The sequence below is a fragment of the Hyla sarda genome, chromosome 1, assembly GCF_029499605.1.
Source record: "Hyla sarda isolate aHylSar1 chromosome 1, aHylSar1.hap1, whole genome shotgun sequence".
In the NCBI taxonomy this organism is placed as follows: Eukaryota; Metazoa; Chordata; class Amphibia; order Anura; family Hylidae; genus Hyla; species Hyla sarda.
The window spans coordinates 257,987,287-258,001,116 of NC_079189.1; the positions used below are offsets into that span (position 1 = coordinate 257,987,287).

The 13,830-nt window shown below is 50.5% G+C and overlaps 7 pseudogenes; all 7 read right to left on the reverse strand.

The window, feature by feature from the left end:
• Positions 1 to 2,618: 2,618 nt before the first annotated feature.
• On the reverse strand, positions 2,619 to 2,738 carry LOC130321396 (5S ribosomal RNA; annotated as a pseudogene).
• Positions 2,739 to 4,020: 1,282 nt separating this feature from the next.
• LOC130349621 (5S ribosomal RNA) lies at positions 4,021 to 4,140 on the reverse strand (annotated as a pseudogene).
• Positions 4,141 to 6,194: 2,054 nt separating this feature from the next.
• On the reverse strand, positions 6,195 to 6,314 carry LOC130324815 (5S ribosomal RNA; annotated as a pseudogene).
• A 1,866-nt stretch (positions 6,315 to 8,180) lies between these two features.
• Positions 8,181 to 8,300, reverse strand: LOC130350283 (5S ribosomal RNA; annotated as a pseudogene).
• Positions 8,301 to 9,366: 1,066 nt separating this feature from the next.
• Positions 9,367 to 9,486, reverse strand: LOC130352164 (5S ribosomal RNA; annotated as a pseudogene).
• Positions 9,487 to 9,568: 82 nt separating this feature from the next.
• On the reverse strand, positions 9,569 to 9,688 carry LOC130330013 (5S ribosomal RNA; annotated as a pseudogene).
• Positions 9,689 to 10,773: 1,085 nt separating this feature from the next.
• LOC130349725 (5S ribosomal RNA) lies at positions 10,774 to 10,893 on the reverse strand (annotated as a pseudogene).
• Between the last annotated feature and the right edge of the window lie 2,937 nt (positions 10,894 to 13,830).

A 13,830-nucleotide genomic window follows, 5' to 3' on the forward strand; every position in this document is an offset into this window, starting at 1 on the left:
TAGGAATCGGAGCAGAAAAAAAGCAAAATGTCAACTGCACCCGGGATTCCCAGCCAGTCTCTCATGCTGGTACTTACCAGGCCCGAAGCTGGGTAGCAGTCTGCGATCTGACGAGAACAGGCGCCTTCAGCTTAGGATGGCCGTAGACATCTTCACACCCTGTATACTGTGGATTTAAGCATCAATAAATCCTTTTCGGAATCGGAGCGGAAGGCGGCAACAGAGAAAAATGTCAATAGCACCTTGGATTGCCAGCCAGTCTCCCATGCCCGTACTTGCCGGGCAGCAGTCTGCGATCTGACAAGAACAGGCGCATTCAGCTTAGGATAGCCGTAGACGGCTTCACACCCTGTATACTGTTGATTTAAGCATCAATAAATCCTTTTCGGAATCGGAGCAAAATGTCTACAGAGCTACAGAGCAAAATGTCAACAACACCTCAGATTCCCAGCCAGTCTCCCATGCTGGTACTTACCGGGCCCTAAGCTGGGTAGCAGTCTGCAATCTGACAAGAGCAGGCGCGTACAGCTTAGGATGGCCGTTGACAGCTTCACGCCCTTTATACTGTGCATTTAAGCATCAATAAATCCTTTTCGGAATCGGAACGTAAGGTGGCAACAGAGCAAAATGTCAACAGCAGACGGGATTCCCAGCCAGTGTCCCATGCTGGTACTTACCAGGCCCTAAGCTGGGTAGCAGTCTGCGATCTGACGAGAGCAGGCGCGTTCAGCTTAGGATGGCCTTTGACAGCTTCACGCCCTTTATACTGTGCATTTAAGCATCAATAAATCCTTTTCGGAATCGGAACGTAAGGTGGCAACAGAGCAAAATGTCAACAGCAGACGGGATTCCCAGCCAGTGTCCCATGCCGGTACTTACCGGGCCCTAAGATCTGTACCAGTCTGAGATCTGACGAGAGCAGGCGCGTTAAGCTTAGGATGGCCGTCGACAGCTTCACACCTTGTATACTGTGAATTTAAGCATCAATAAATCCTTTTCGGAATCGGAGCGTAAGGCGGCAACAGAGCAAAATGTCAACTGCACCCGGGATTCCCAGCCAGTCTCCCATGCCGGTACTTACTGGGCCCTAAGCTGGGTAGCAGTCTGCGATCTGACGAGAGCAGGCGCGTTCAGCTTAGGATGGCCGTTGACATCTTCACACCTTGTATATTGTGGATTTAAGCATCAATAAATATTTTTTTAATCGGAAAGGAAGGCGGCAATAGAGCAAAATGTCAATGGCACCTTGGATTGCCAGCCAGTCTCTCATGACGGTAACTGCCGGGCAGCAGTCTGCGATCTGAGGAGAGCAGGCACGTTCAGGCTTAGGATGGCCGTTGACAGCGTCACACCCTGTATATTGTGGATTTAAGCATCAATAAATCCTTTTCCGAATCGGAGCGGAAGGCGGCAACAGATTAAAATGTCAACTGCACCCGGGATTCCCAGCCAGTCTCCCATGCTGGTACTTACCAGGTCCGAAGCTGGGTAGCAGTCTGCGATCTGATGAGAACAGGCGCATTCAGCTTAGGATGGCCATAGACATCTTCATACCCTGTATACTGTGGATTTAAGCATCAATAAATCCTTTTCGGAATCGGAACGGAAGGCGGCAACAGAGCAAAATGTCAACGGCAGCCGGGATTCCCAGCCAGTGTCCCATGCCGGTACTTACCGGGCCCTAAGATCTGTACCAGTCTGCGATCTGACGAGAGCAGGCGCGTTAAGCTTAGGATGGCCGTCGACAGCTTTACACCTTGTATACTGTGGATTTAAGCATCAATAAATTAATTTCGGAATCGGAGCGGAAGGCAGCAATAGAGCAAAATGTCAACGGCACCCGGGATTCCCAGCCAGTCTCCCATGCCGGTACTTACTGGGCCCAAAGCTGGGTAGCAGTCTGCGATCTGACGAGAGCAGGCGCGTTCAGCGTAGGATGGCCGTTGACATCTTCACGCCTTGTATATTGTGGATTTAAGCATCAATAAATATTTTTATTAATCGGAGAGGAAGGCGGCAACAGAGCAAAATGTCAATGGCACCTTGGATTGCCAGCCAGTCTCCCATGCCGGTAACTGCCGGGCAGCAGTCTGCGATCTGAGGAGAGCAGGCACGTTCAGGCTTAGGATGGCCGTTGACAGCTTCACACCTTGTATATTGTGGATTTAAGCATCAATAAATCCTTTTCTGAATCGGAGCGGAAGGCGGCAACAGATTAAAATGTCAACTGCACCCAGGATTCCCAGCCAGTCTCCCATGCTGGTACTTACCAGGCCCTAAGCTGGGTAGCAGTCTGCGATCTGACGAGAGCAGGTGCGTTCAGCTTAAGATGGCCGTTGGCAGCTTCACAATTTGTATACTGTGGATTTAAGCATCAATAAATAATTTTCGGAATCGGAGCAGAAACAGAGCAAAATGTCAACTGCACCCGGGATTCCCAGCCAGTCTCCCATGCTGGTACTTACCAGGCCCGAAGCTGGGTATCAGTCTGCGATCTGACGAGAACAGGCGCATTCAGCTTAGGATGGCCGTAGACATCTTCACACCCTGTATACTGTGGATTTAAGCATCAATAAATCCTTTTCGGAATCGGAGCGTAAGGCGGCAACAGAGCAAAATGTCAACGACACCTGGGATTCCCAGCCAGTCTCCCATGCTGGTACTTACCGGGCCCTAAGCTGGGTAGCAGTCTGCGATCTGACGAGAGCAGGCGTGTTCAGCTTAGGATGGCCGTTGACAGCTTCTCGCCCTTTATACTGTGCATTTAAGCATCAATAAATCCTTTTCGGAATCGGAACGGAAGGCGACAACAGAGCAAAATGTCAACGGCAGCCGGGATTCCCAGCCAGTGTCCCATGCCGGTACTTACCGGGCCCTAAGATCTGTACCAGTCTGTGATCTGACGAGAGCAGGCGCGTTAAGCTTAGGATGGCCGTCGACAGCTTCACACCTTGTATACTGTGGATTTAAGCATCAATAAATTCTTTTCGGAATCGGAGCGGAAGGCAGCAATAGAGCAAAATGTCAACGGCACCTGGGATTCCCAGCCAGTCTCCCATGCCAGGACTTACCGGGCCCTAAGCTGGGTAGCAGTCAGCGATCTGACGAGAGCAGGCGCGTTCAGCTTACGATGGCCATTGACAACTTCATGCTTTTTATACTGTGCATTTAAGCATCAATAAATCCTTTTCGGAATCGGAGAGGAAGGCGGCAACAGAGCAAAATGTCAATAGCACCTTGGATTGCCAGCCAGTCTCCCATGACCGTACTTGCCGGGCAGCATTCTGCGATCTGACAAGAACAAGCACATTCAGCTTAGGATAGCCGTAGACGGCTTCACACCCTGTATACTGTGGATTTAAGCATCAATAAATCCTTTTCGGAATCGAAGCGGAAGGCGGCTACAGAGCAAAATGTCAACAACACCTGGGATTCCCAGCCAGTCTCCCATGCTGGTACTTACCAGGCCCTAAGCTGGGTATCAGTCTGCGATCTAACGAGAGCAGGCGCGTTCAGCTTAGGATGACCGTTGACAGCTTCACACTTTGTATATTGTGCATTTAAGCATCAATAAATCCTTTTCGGAATCGGAGCGTAAGGCGGCAACAGAGCAAAATGTCAACGGCAGCCGGGATTCCCAGCCAGTGTCCCATGCCGGTACTTACCGGGCCCTAAGATCTGTACCAGTCTGCGATCTGACGAGAGCAGGCGCGTTCAGCTTAGGATGGCCGTTTACAGCTTCTCGCCCTTTATACTGTGCATTTAAGCATCAATAAATCCTTTTCGGAATCGGAACGGAAGGCGGCAACAGAGCAAAATGTCAACGGCAGCCGGGATTCCCAGCCAGTGTCTCATGCCGGTACTTACCGGGCCCTAAGATCTGTACCAGTCTGCGATCTGACGAGAGCAGGCGCGTTAAGCTTAGGATGGCCGTCGACAGCTTCACACCTTGTATACTGTTGATTTAAGCATCAATAAATTATTTTCGGAATCGGAGCGGAGGGCAGCAATAGAGCAAAATGTCAACGGCACCTGGGATTCCCAGCCAGTCTCCCATGCCAGTACTTACCGGGCCCTAAGCTGGGTAGCAATCTGCGATCTGACGAGAGCAGGCGCGTTCAGCTTAGGATGGCCATTGACAGCTTCATGCTTTTTATACTGTGCATTTAAGCATCAATAAATCCTTTTCGGAATCGGAGAGGAAGGCGGCAACAGAGCAAAATGTCAATAGTTCCTTGGATTGCCAGCCAGTCTCCCATGCCCGTACTTGCCGGGCAGCAGTCTGCAATCTGACAAGAACAGGCACATTCAGCTTAGGATAGACAAAGACGGCTTCACACCCTGTATACTGTGGATTTAAGCATCAATAAATCCTTTTCGGAATCGAAGCGGAAGGCGGCTACAGAGCAAAATGTCAACAACACCTGGGATTCCCAGCCAGTCTCCCATGCTGGTACTTACCGGGCCCTAAGCTGGGTAGCAGTCTACAATCTGACGAGAGCAGGCGCTTTCAGCTTAGGATGGCCGTTGACAGCTTCACACTTTGTATACTGTGGATTTAAGCATCAATAAATAATTTTCGAAATCGGAGCAAAATGTCAACGGCAGCCGGGATTCCCAGCCAGTCTCCCATGCCGGTACTTACCAGGCCCAAAGCTGGGTAGCAGTCTGCGATCTGACGAGAACAGGCGCATTCAGCTTAGGATGGCCGTAGACACCTTCACACCCTGTATACTGTGGATTTAAGCATCAATAAATCCTTTTCGGAATCGGAGCGGATGGCGGCAACAGAACAAAATGTCAACGACACCTGGGATTCCCAGCCAGTCTCCCATGCTGGTACTTACCTGGCCCTAAGCTGGGTAGCAGTCTGACGAAAGCAGGCGCGTTCAGCTTAGGATGGCCGTTTACAGCTTCTCGCCCTTTAAACTGTGCATTTAAGCATCAATAAATCCTTTTCGGAATCGGAACGGAAGGAGGCAACAGAGCAAAATATCAACGGCAGCCGGGATTCCCAGCCAGTGTCTCATGCCGATACTTACCGGGCCCTAAGATCTGTACCAGTCTGCGATCTGACGAGAGCAGGCGCGTTAAGCTTAGGATGGCCGTCGACAGCTTCACACCTTGTATACTGTGGATTTAAGCATCAATAAATTCTTTTCGGAATCGGAGCGGAAGGCAGCAATAGAGCAAAATGTCAACGGCACCCGGGATTCCCAGCCAGTCTCCCATGCCAGTACTTACTGGGCCCTAATCTGGGTAGCAGTCTGCGATCTGACGAGAGCAGGCGCGTTCAGATTAGGATGGCCATTGACAGCTTCATGCTTTTTATACTGTGCATTTAAGCATCAATAAATCCTTTTCGGAATCGGAGAGGAAGGCGGCAACAGAGCAAAATGTCAATAGCACCTTGGATTGCCAGCCAGTCTCCCGTGCCCGTACTTGCCGGGCAGCAGTCTGCGATCTGACAAGAACAGGCACATTCAGCTTAGGATAGCCGTAGATGGCTTCACACCCTGTATACTGTGGATTTAAGCATCAATAAATCCTTTTCGGAATCGGAGCGGAGGGCGGCTACAGAGCAAAATGTCAACAACACCTGGGATTCCCAGCCAGTCTCCCATGCTGGTACTTACCGGGCCCTAAGCTAGGTAGCAGTCTGCGATTTTACGAGAGCAGGCACGTTCAGCTTAGGATGGCCGTTGACATCTTTACGCCTTGTATATTGTGGATTTAAGCATCAATAAATATTTTTATTAATCGGAGAAGAAGGCGGCAACAGAGCAAAATGTCAACGACACCTGGGATTCCCAGCCAGTCTCCCATGCTGGTACTTACCGGGCCCTAAACTGGGTAGCAGTCTGCAATCTGACGAGAGCAGGCGCGTTCAGCTTATTAAGGCTGTTGACAGCTTCTCGCCCTTTATACTGTGCACTTAAGCATCAATAAATCCTTTTCGGAATTGGAAACGGAAGGCGGCAACAGAGCAAAATGTCAACGGCAGCCGGGATTCCCAGCCAGTGTCCCATGCCGGTACTTACCGGGCCCTAAGATCTGTACCTGTCTGCGATCTGACAAGAGCAGGCGCGTTAAGCTTAGGATGGCCGTCGACAGCTTCACACTTTGTATACTGTGGATTTAAGCATCAATAAATTCTTTTCGGAATCGGAGCGGAAGGCAGCAATAGAGCAAAATGTCAACGGCACCTGGGATTCCCAGCCAGTCTCCCCTGCCAGTACTTACCGGGCCCTAAGCTGGGTAGCAGTCTGCGATCTGACGAGAGCAGGCGCGTTCAGCTTAGGATGGCCGTTGACAGCTTCATGCTTTTTATACTGTGCATTTAAGCATCAGTAAATCCTTTTCGGAATCGGAGAGGAAGGCGGCAACAGAGCAAAATGTCAACTGCACCCGGGATTCCCAGCCAGTCTCCCATGCCGGTACTTACTGGGCCCTAAGCTGGGTAGCAGTCTGCGATCTGACGAGAGCAGGCGCGTTAAGCTTAGGATGGCCGTCGACAGCTTCACACCTTGTATACTGTGGATTTAAGCATCAATAAATTCTTTTCGGAATCGGAGCGGAAGGCAGCAATAGAGCAAAATGTCAACGGCACCCGGGATTCCCAGCCAGTCTCCCATGCCAGTACTTACTGGGCCCTAATCTGGGTAGCAGTCTGCGATCTGACGAGAGCAGGCGCGTTGAGATTAGGATGGCCATTGACAGCTTCATGCTTTTTATACTGTGCATTTAAGCATCAATAAATCCTTTTCGGAATCGGAGAGGAAGGCGGCAACAGAGCAAAATGTCAATAGCACCTTGGATTGCCAGCCAGTCTCCCGTGCCCGTACTTGCCGGGCAGCAGTCTGCGATCTGACAAGAACAGGCACATTCAGCTTAGGATAGCCGTAGATGGCTTCACACCCTGTATACTGTGGATTTAAGCATCAATAAATCCTTTTCGGAATCGGAGCGGAAGGCGGCTACAGAGCAAAATGTCAACAACACCTGGGATTCCCAGCCAGTCTCCCATGCTGGTACTTACCGGGCCCTAAGCTAGGTAGCAGTCTGCGATCTGACGAGAGCAGGCACGATCAGCTTAGGATGGCCGTTGACAGCTTCACGCCCTTTATACTGTGCGTTTAAGCATCAATAAATCATTTTCCGAATCGGAGCGGAAGGCGGCAACAGAGCAAAATGTCAACTGCACCCAGGATTCCCAGCCAGTCTCCCATGCCGGTACTTACTGGGCCCTAAGCTGGGTAGCAGTCTGCGATCTGACGAGAGCAGGCGCGTTCAGCTTAGGATGGCCGTTGACATCTTTATGCCTTGTATATTGTGGATTTAAGCATCAATAAATATTTTTATTAATCGGAGAAGAAGGCGGCAACAGAGCAAAATGTCAATGGCACCTTGGATTGCCAGCCAGTCTCCCATGCCGGTATCTGCCGGGCAGCAGTCTGCGATCTGAGGACAGCAGGCACGTTCAGGCTTAGGATGGCCGTTGACAGCTTCACACCCTGTATATTGTGGATTTAAGCATCAATAGATCCTTTTCCGAATTGGATCGGAAGGCGGCAACAGATTAAAATGTCAACTTCACCCGGGATTCCCAGCCAGTCTCCCATGCTGGTACTTACCAGGCCCTAAGCTGGGTAGCAGTCTGCGATCTGACGAGAGCAGGCGCGTTCAGCTTAGGATGGCCATTGACAGCTTCATGCTTTTTATACTGTGCATTTAAGCATCAATAAATCATTTTCGGAATCAGAACGGAAGGCGGCAACAGAGCAAAATGTCAACTGCACTCGGGATTCCCAGCCAGTCACCCATGCCGGTACTTACTGGGCCCTAAGCTGGGTAGCAGTCTGCGATCTGATGAGAGCAGGCGCGTTCAGCTTAGGATGGCCGTTGACATCTTCACGCCTTGTAAATTGTGGATTTAAGCATCAATAAATATTTTTATTAATCGGAGAGGAAGGCGGCAACAGAGCAAAATGTTAATGGCACCTTGGATTGCCAGCCAGTCTCCCATGCCGTTAACTGCCGGGCAGCAGTCTGCGACCTGAGGAGAGCAGGCACGTTCAGGCTTAGGATGGCCGTTGACAGCTTCACACCCTGTATATTGTGAATTTAAGCATCAATAAATCCTTTTCCGAATCGGAGCGGAAGGCGGCAACAGATTAAAATGTCAACTGCACCCGGGATTCCCAGCCAGTCTCCCATGCTGGTACTTACCAGGCCCTAAGCTGGGTAGCAGTCTGCGATCTGACGAGAGCAGGCGCGTTCAGCTTAGGATGGCCGTTGACAGCTTCACACTTTGTATACTGTGGATTTAAGCATCAATAAATAATTTTCGGAATCGGAGCAGAAACAGAGCAAAATGTCAACTGCACCCGGGATTCCCAGTCAGTCTCCCATGCTGGTACTTACCAGGTCCGAAGCTGGGTAGCAGTCTGCGATCTGATGAGAACAGGCGCATTCAGCTTAGGATGGCCAAAGACATCTTCATGCCCTGTATACTGTGGATTTAAGCATCAATAAATCCTTTTCGGAATCGGAACGGAAGGCGGCAACAGAGCAAAATGTCAACGGCAGCCGGGATTCCCAGCCAGTGTCCCATGCCGGTACTTACCGGGCCCTAAGATCTGTACCAGTCTGCGATCTGACGAGAGCAGGCGCGTTAAGCTTAGGATGGCCGTCGACAGCTTCACACCTTGTATACTGTGGATTTAAGCATCAATAAATTCTTTTCGGAATCGGATCGGAAGGCAGCAATAGAGCAAAATGTCAACGGCACCTGGGAATCCCAGCCAGTCTCCCATGCCAGTACTTACCGGGCCCTAAGCTGGGTAGCAGTCTGCAATCTGACGAGAGCAGGCGCGTTCAGCTTACGATGGCCATTGACAGCTTCATGCTTTTTATACTGTGCATTTAAGCATCAATAAATCCTTTTCGGAATCGGAGAGGAAGGCGGCAACAGAGCAAAATGTCAATAGCACCTTGGATTGCCAGCCAGTCTCCCGTGCCCGTACTTGCCGGGCAGCAGTCTGCGATCTGACAAGAACAGGCACATTCAGCTTAGGATAGCCGTAGACGGCTTCACACCCTGTATATTGTGGATTTAAGCATCAATAAATACTTTTACGAATCGGAGCGGAAGGTGGCAACAGATTAAAATGTCAACTGCACCCGGGATTCCCAGCCAGTCTACAATGCTGGTACTTACCGGGCCCTAAGCTGGGTAGCAGACTGCGATCTGATGAGAGCAGGCGCGTTCAGCTTAGGATGGCCGTTGACAGCTTCACACTTTGTATACTGTGGATTTAAGCATCAATAAATAATTTTCGAAATCGGAGCAGAAACAGAGCAAGATGTCAACGGCAGCCGGGATTCCCAGGCAGTCTCCCATGCTGGTACTTACCAGGCCCGAAGCTGGGTAGCAGTCTGCGATCTGACGAGAACAGGCGCATTCAGCTTAGGATGGCCGTAGACAACTTCACACCCTGTATACTGTGAATTTAAGCATCAATAAATCCTTTTCGGAATCGGAGCGGAAGGCGGCAACAGAACAAAATGTCAACGACACCTGGGATTCCCAGCCAGTCTCCCATGCTGGTACTTACCGGGCCCTAAGCTGTGTAGCAGTCTGCGATCTGACGAGAGCAGGCTCGTTCAGCTTAGGATGGCCGTTGACAGCTTCTCGCCCTTTATACTGTGCATTTAAGCATCAATAAATCCTTTTCGGAATCGGAACAGAAGGCGGCAACAGAGAAAAATGTCAACGGCAGCCGGGATTCCCATCCAGTGTCTCATGCCGGTACTTACCGGGCCTTAAGATCTGTACCAGTCTGCGATCTGACGAGAGCAGGCGCGTTAAGCTTAGGATGGCCGTCGACAGCTTCACACCTTGTATACTGTGGATTTAAGCATCAATAAATTATTTTCGGAATCAGAGCGGAAGGCGGCAACAGAGCAAAATGTCAACAACACCTGGAATTCCCAGCCAGTCTCCCATGCTGGTACTTACCGGGCCCTAAGCTGGGTAGCAGTCTGCGATCTGACAAGAGCAGGCGCCTTCAGCTTAGGATGGCCGTTGACAGCTTCACATTTTGTATACTGTGGATTTAAGCATCAATAAATAATTTTCGGAATCGGAGCAGAAACTGAGCAAAATGTCAACTGCACCCGGGATTCCCAGCCAGTCTCCCATGCTGGTACTTACCAGTCCCGAAGCTGGGAAGCAGTCTGCGATCTGACGAGAACAGGCGCATTCAGCTTAGGATGGCCGTAGACATCTTCACACCCTGTATACTGTGGATTTAAGCATCAATAAATCCTTTTCGGAATCGGAGCGTAAGGCGGCAACAGAGCAAAATGTCAACGGCAGCCGGGATTCCCAGCCAGTGTCCCATGCCGGTACTTACCGGGCCCTAAGATCTGTACCAGTCTGCGATCTGACGAGAGCAGGCGCGTTCAGCTTAGGATGGCCGTTTACAGCTTCTCGCCCTTTATACTGTGCATTTAAGCATCAATAAATCCTTTTCGGAATCGGAACGGAAGGCGGCAACAGAGCAAAATGTCAACGGCAGCCGGGATTCCCAGCCAGTGTCTCATGCCGGTACTTACCGGGCCCTAAGATCTGTACCAGTCTGCGATCTGACGAGAGCAGGCGCGTTAAGCTTAGGATGGCCGTCGACAGCTTCACACCTTGTATACTGTTGATTTAAGCATCAATAAATTATTTTCGGAATCGGAGCGGAGGGCAGCAATAGAGCAAAATGTCAACGGCACCTGGGATTCCCAGCCAGTCTCCCATGCCAGTACTTACCGGGCCCTAAGCTGGGTAGCAATCTGCGATCTGACGAGAGCAGGCGCGTTCAGCTTAGGATGGCCATTGACAGCTTCATGCTTTTTATACTGTGCATTTAAGCATCAATAAATCCTTTTCGGAATCGGAGAGGAAGGCGGCAACAGAGCAAAATGTCAATAGTTCCTTGGATTGCCAGCCAGTCTCCCATGCCCGTACTTGCCGGGCAGCAGTCTGCAATCTGACAAGAACAGGCACATTCAGCTTAGGATAGACAAAGACGGCTTCACACCCTGTATACTGTGGATTTAAGCATCAATAAATCCTTTTCGGAATCGAAGCGGAAGGCGGCTACAGAGCAAAATGTCAACAACACCTGGGATTCCCAGCCAGTCTCCCATGCTGGTACTTACCGGGCCCTAAGCTGGGTAGCAGTCTACAATCTGACGAGAGCAGGCGCTTTCAGCTTAGGATGGCCGTAGACACCTTCACACCCTGTATACTGTGGATTTAAGCATCAATAAATCCTTTTCAGAATCGAAGCGGATGGCGGCAACAGAACAAAATGTCAACGACACCTGGGATTCCCAGCCAGTCTCCCATGCTGGTACTTACCTGGCCCTAAGCTGGGTAGCAGTCTGCGATCTGACGAAAGCAGGCGCGTTCAGCTTAGGATGGCCGTTTACAGCTTCTCGCCCTTTATACTGTGCATTTAAGCATCAATAAATCCTTTTCGGAATCGGAACGGAAGGAGGCAACAGAGCAAAATGTCAACGGCAGCCGGGATCCCCAGCCAGTGTCTCATGCCGGTACTTACCGGGCCCTAAGATCTGTACCAGTCTGCGATCTGACAAGAGCAGGCGCGTTAAGCTTAGGATGGCCGTCGACAGCTTCACACCTTGTATACTGTGGATTTAAGCATCAATAAATTCTTTTCGGAATCGGAGCGGAAGGCAGCAATAGAGCAAAATGTCAACGGCACCCGGGATTCCCAGCCAGTCTCCCATGCCAGTACTTACTGGGCCCTAATCTGGGTAGCAGTCTGCGATCTGACGAGAGCAGGCGCGTTCAGATTAGGATGGCCATTGACAGCTTCATGCTTTTTATACTGTGCATTTAAGCATCAATAAATCCTTTTCGGAATCGGAGAGGAAGGCGGCAACAGAGCAAAATGTCAATAGCACCTTGGATTGCCAGCCAGTCTCCCGTGCCCGTACTTGCCGGGCAGCAGTCTGCGATCTGACAAGAACAGGCACATTCAGCTTAGGATAGCCGTAGATGGCTTCACACCCTGTATACTGTGGATTTAAGCATCAATAAATCCTTTTCGGAATCGGAGCGGAGGGCGGCTACAGAGCAAAATGTCAACAACACCTGGGATTCCCATCCAGTGTCTCATGCCGGTACTTACCGGGCCTTAAGATCTGTACCAGTCTGCGATCTGACGAGAGCAGGCGCGTTAAGCTTAGGATGGCCGTCGACAGCTTCACACCTTGTATACTGTGGATTTAAGCATCAATAAATTATTTTCGGAATCAGAGCGGAAGGCGGCAACAGAGCAAAATGTCAACAACACCTGGGATTCCCAGCCAGTCTCCCATGCTGGTACTTACCGGGCCCTAAGCTGGGTAGCAGTCTGCGATCTGACAAGAGCAGGCGCCTTCAGCTTAGGATGGCCGTTGACAGCTTCACATTTTGTATACTGTGGATTTAAGCATCAATAAATAATTTTCGGAATCGGAGCAGAAACTGAGCAAAATGTCAACTGCACCCGGGATTCCCAGCCAGTCTCCCATGCTGGTACTTACCAGTCCCGAAGCTGGGAAGCAGTCTGCGATCTGACGAGAACAGGCGCATTCAGCTTAGGATGGCCGTAGACATCTTCACACCCTGTATACTGTGGATTTAAGCATCAATAAATCCTTTTCGGAATCGGAGCGTAAGGCGGCAACAGAGCAAAATGTCAACGGCAGCCGGGATTCCCAGCCAGTGTCCCATGCCGGTACTTACCGGGCCCTAAGATCTGTACCAGTCTGCGATCTGACGAGAGCAGGCGCGTTCAGCTTAGGATGGCCGTTTACAGCTTCTCGCCCTTTATACTGTGCATTTAAGCATCAATAAATCCTTTTCGGAATCGGAACGGAAGGCGGCAACAGAGCAAAATGTCAACGGCAGCCGGGATTCCCAGCCAGTGTCTCATGCCGGTACTTACCGGGCCCTAAGATCTGTACCAGTCTGCGATCTGACGAGAGCAGGCGCGTTAAGCTTAGGATGGCCGTCGACAGCTTCACACCTTGTATACTGTTGATTTAAGCATCAATAAATTATTTTCGGAATCGGAGCGGAGGGCAGCAATAGAGCAAAATGTCAACGGCAGCTGGGATTCCCAGCCAGTCTCCCATGCCAGTACTTACCGGGCCCTAAGCTGGGTAGCAATCTGCGATCTGACGAGAGCAGGCGCGTTCAGCTTAGGATGGCCATTGACAGCTTCATGCTTTTTATACTGTGCATTTAAGCATCAATAAATCCTTTTCGGAATCGGAGAGGAAGGCGGCAACAGAGCAAAATGTCAATAGTTCCTTGGATTGCCAGCCAGTCTCCCATGCCCGTACTTGCCGGGCAGCAGTCTGCAATCTGACAAGAACAGGCACATTCAGCTTAGGATAGACAAAGACGGCTTCACACCCTGTATACTGTGGATTTAAGCATCAATAAATCCTTTTCGGAATCGAAGCGGAAGGCGGCTACAGAGCAAAATGTCAACAACACCTGGGATTCCCAGCCAGTCTCCCATGCTGGTACTTACCGGGCCCTAAGCTGGGTAGCAGTCTACAATCTGACGAGAGCAGGCGCTTTCAGCTTAGGATGGCCGTAGACACCTTCACACCCTGTATACTGTGGATTTAAGCATCAATAAATCCTTTTCAGAATCGAAGCGGATGGCGGCAACAGAACAAAATGTCAACGACACCTGGGATTCCCAGCCAGTCTCCCATGCTGGTACTTACCTGGCCCTAAGCTGGGTAGCA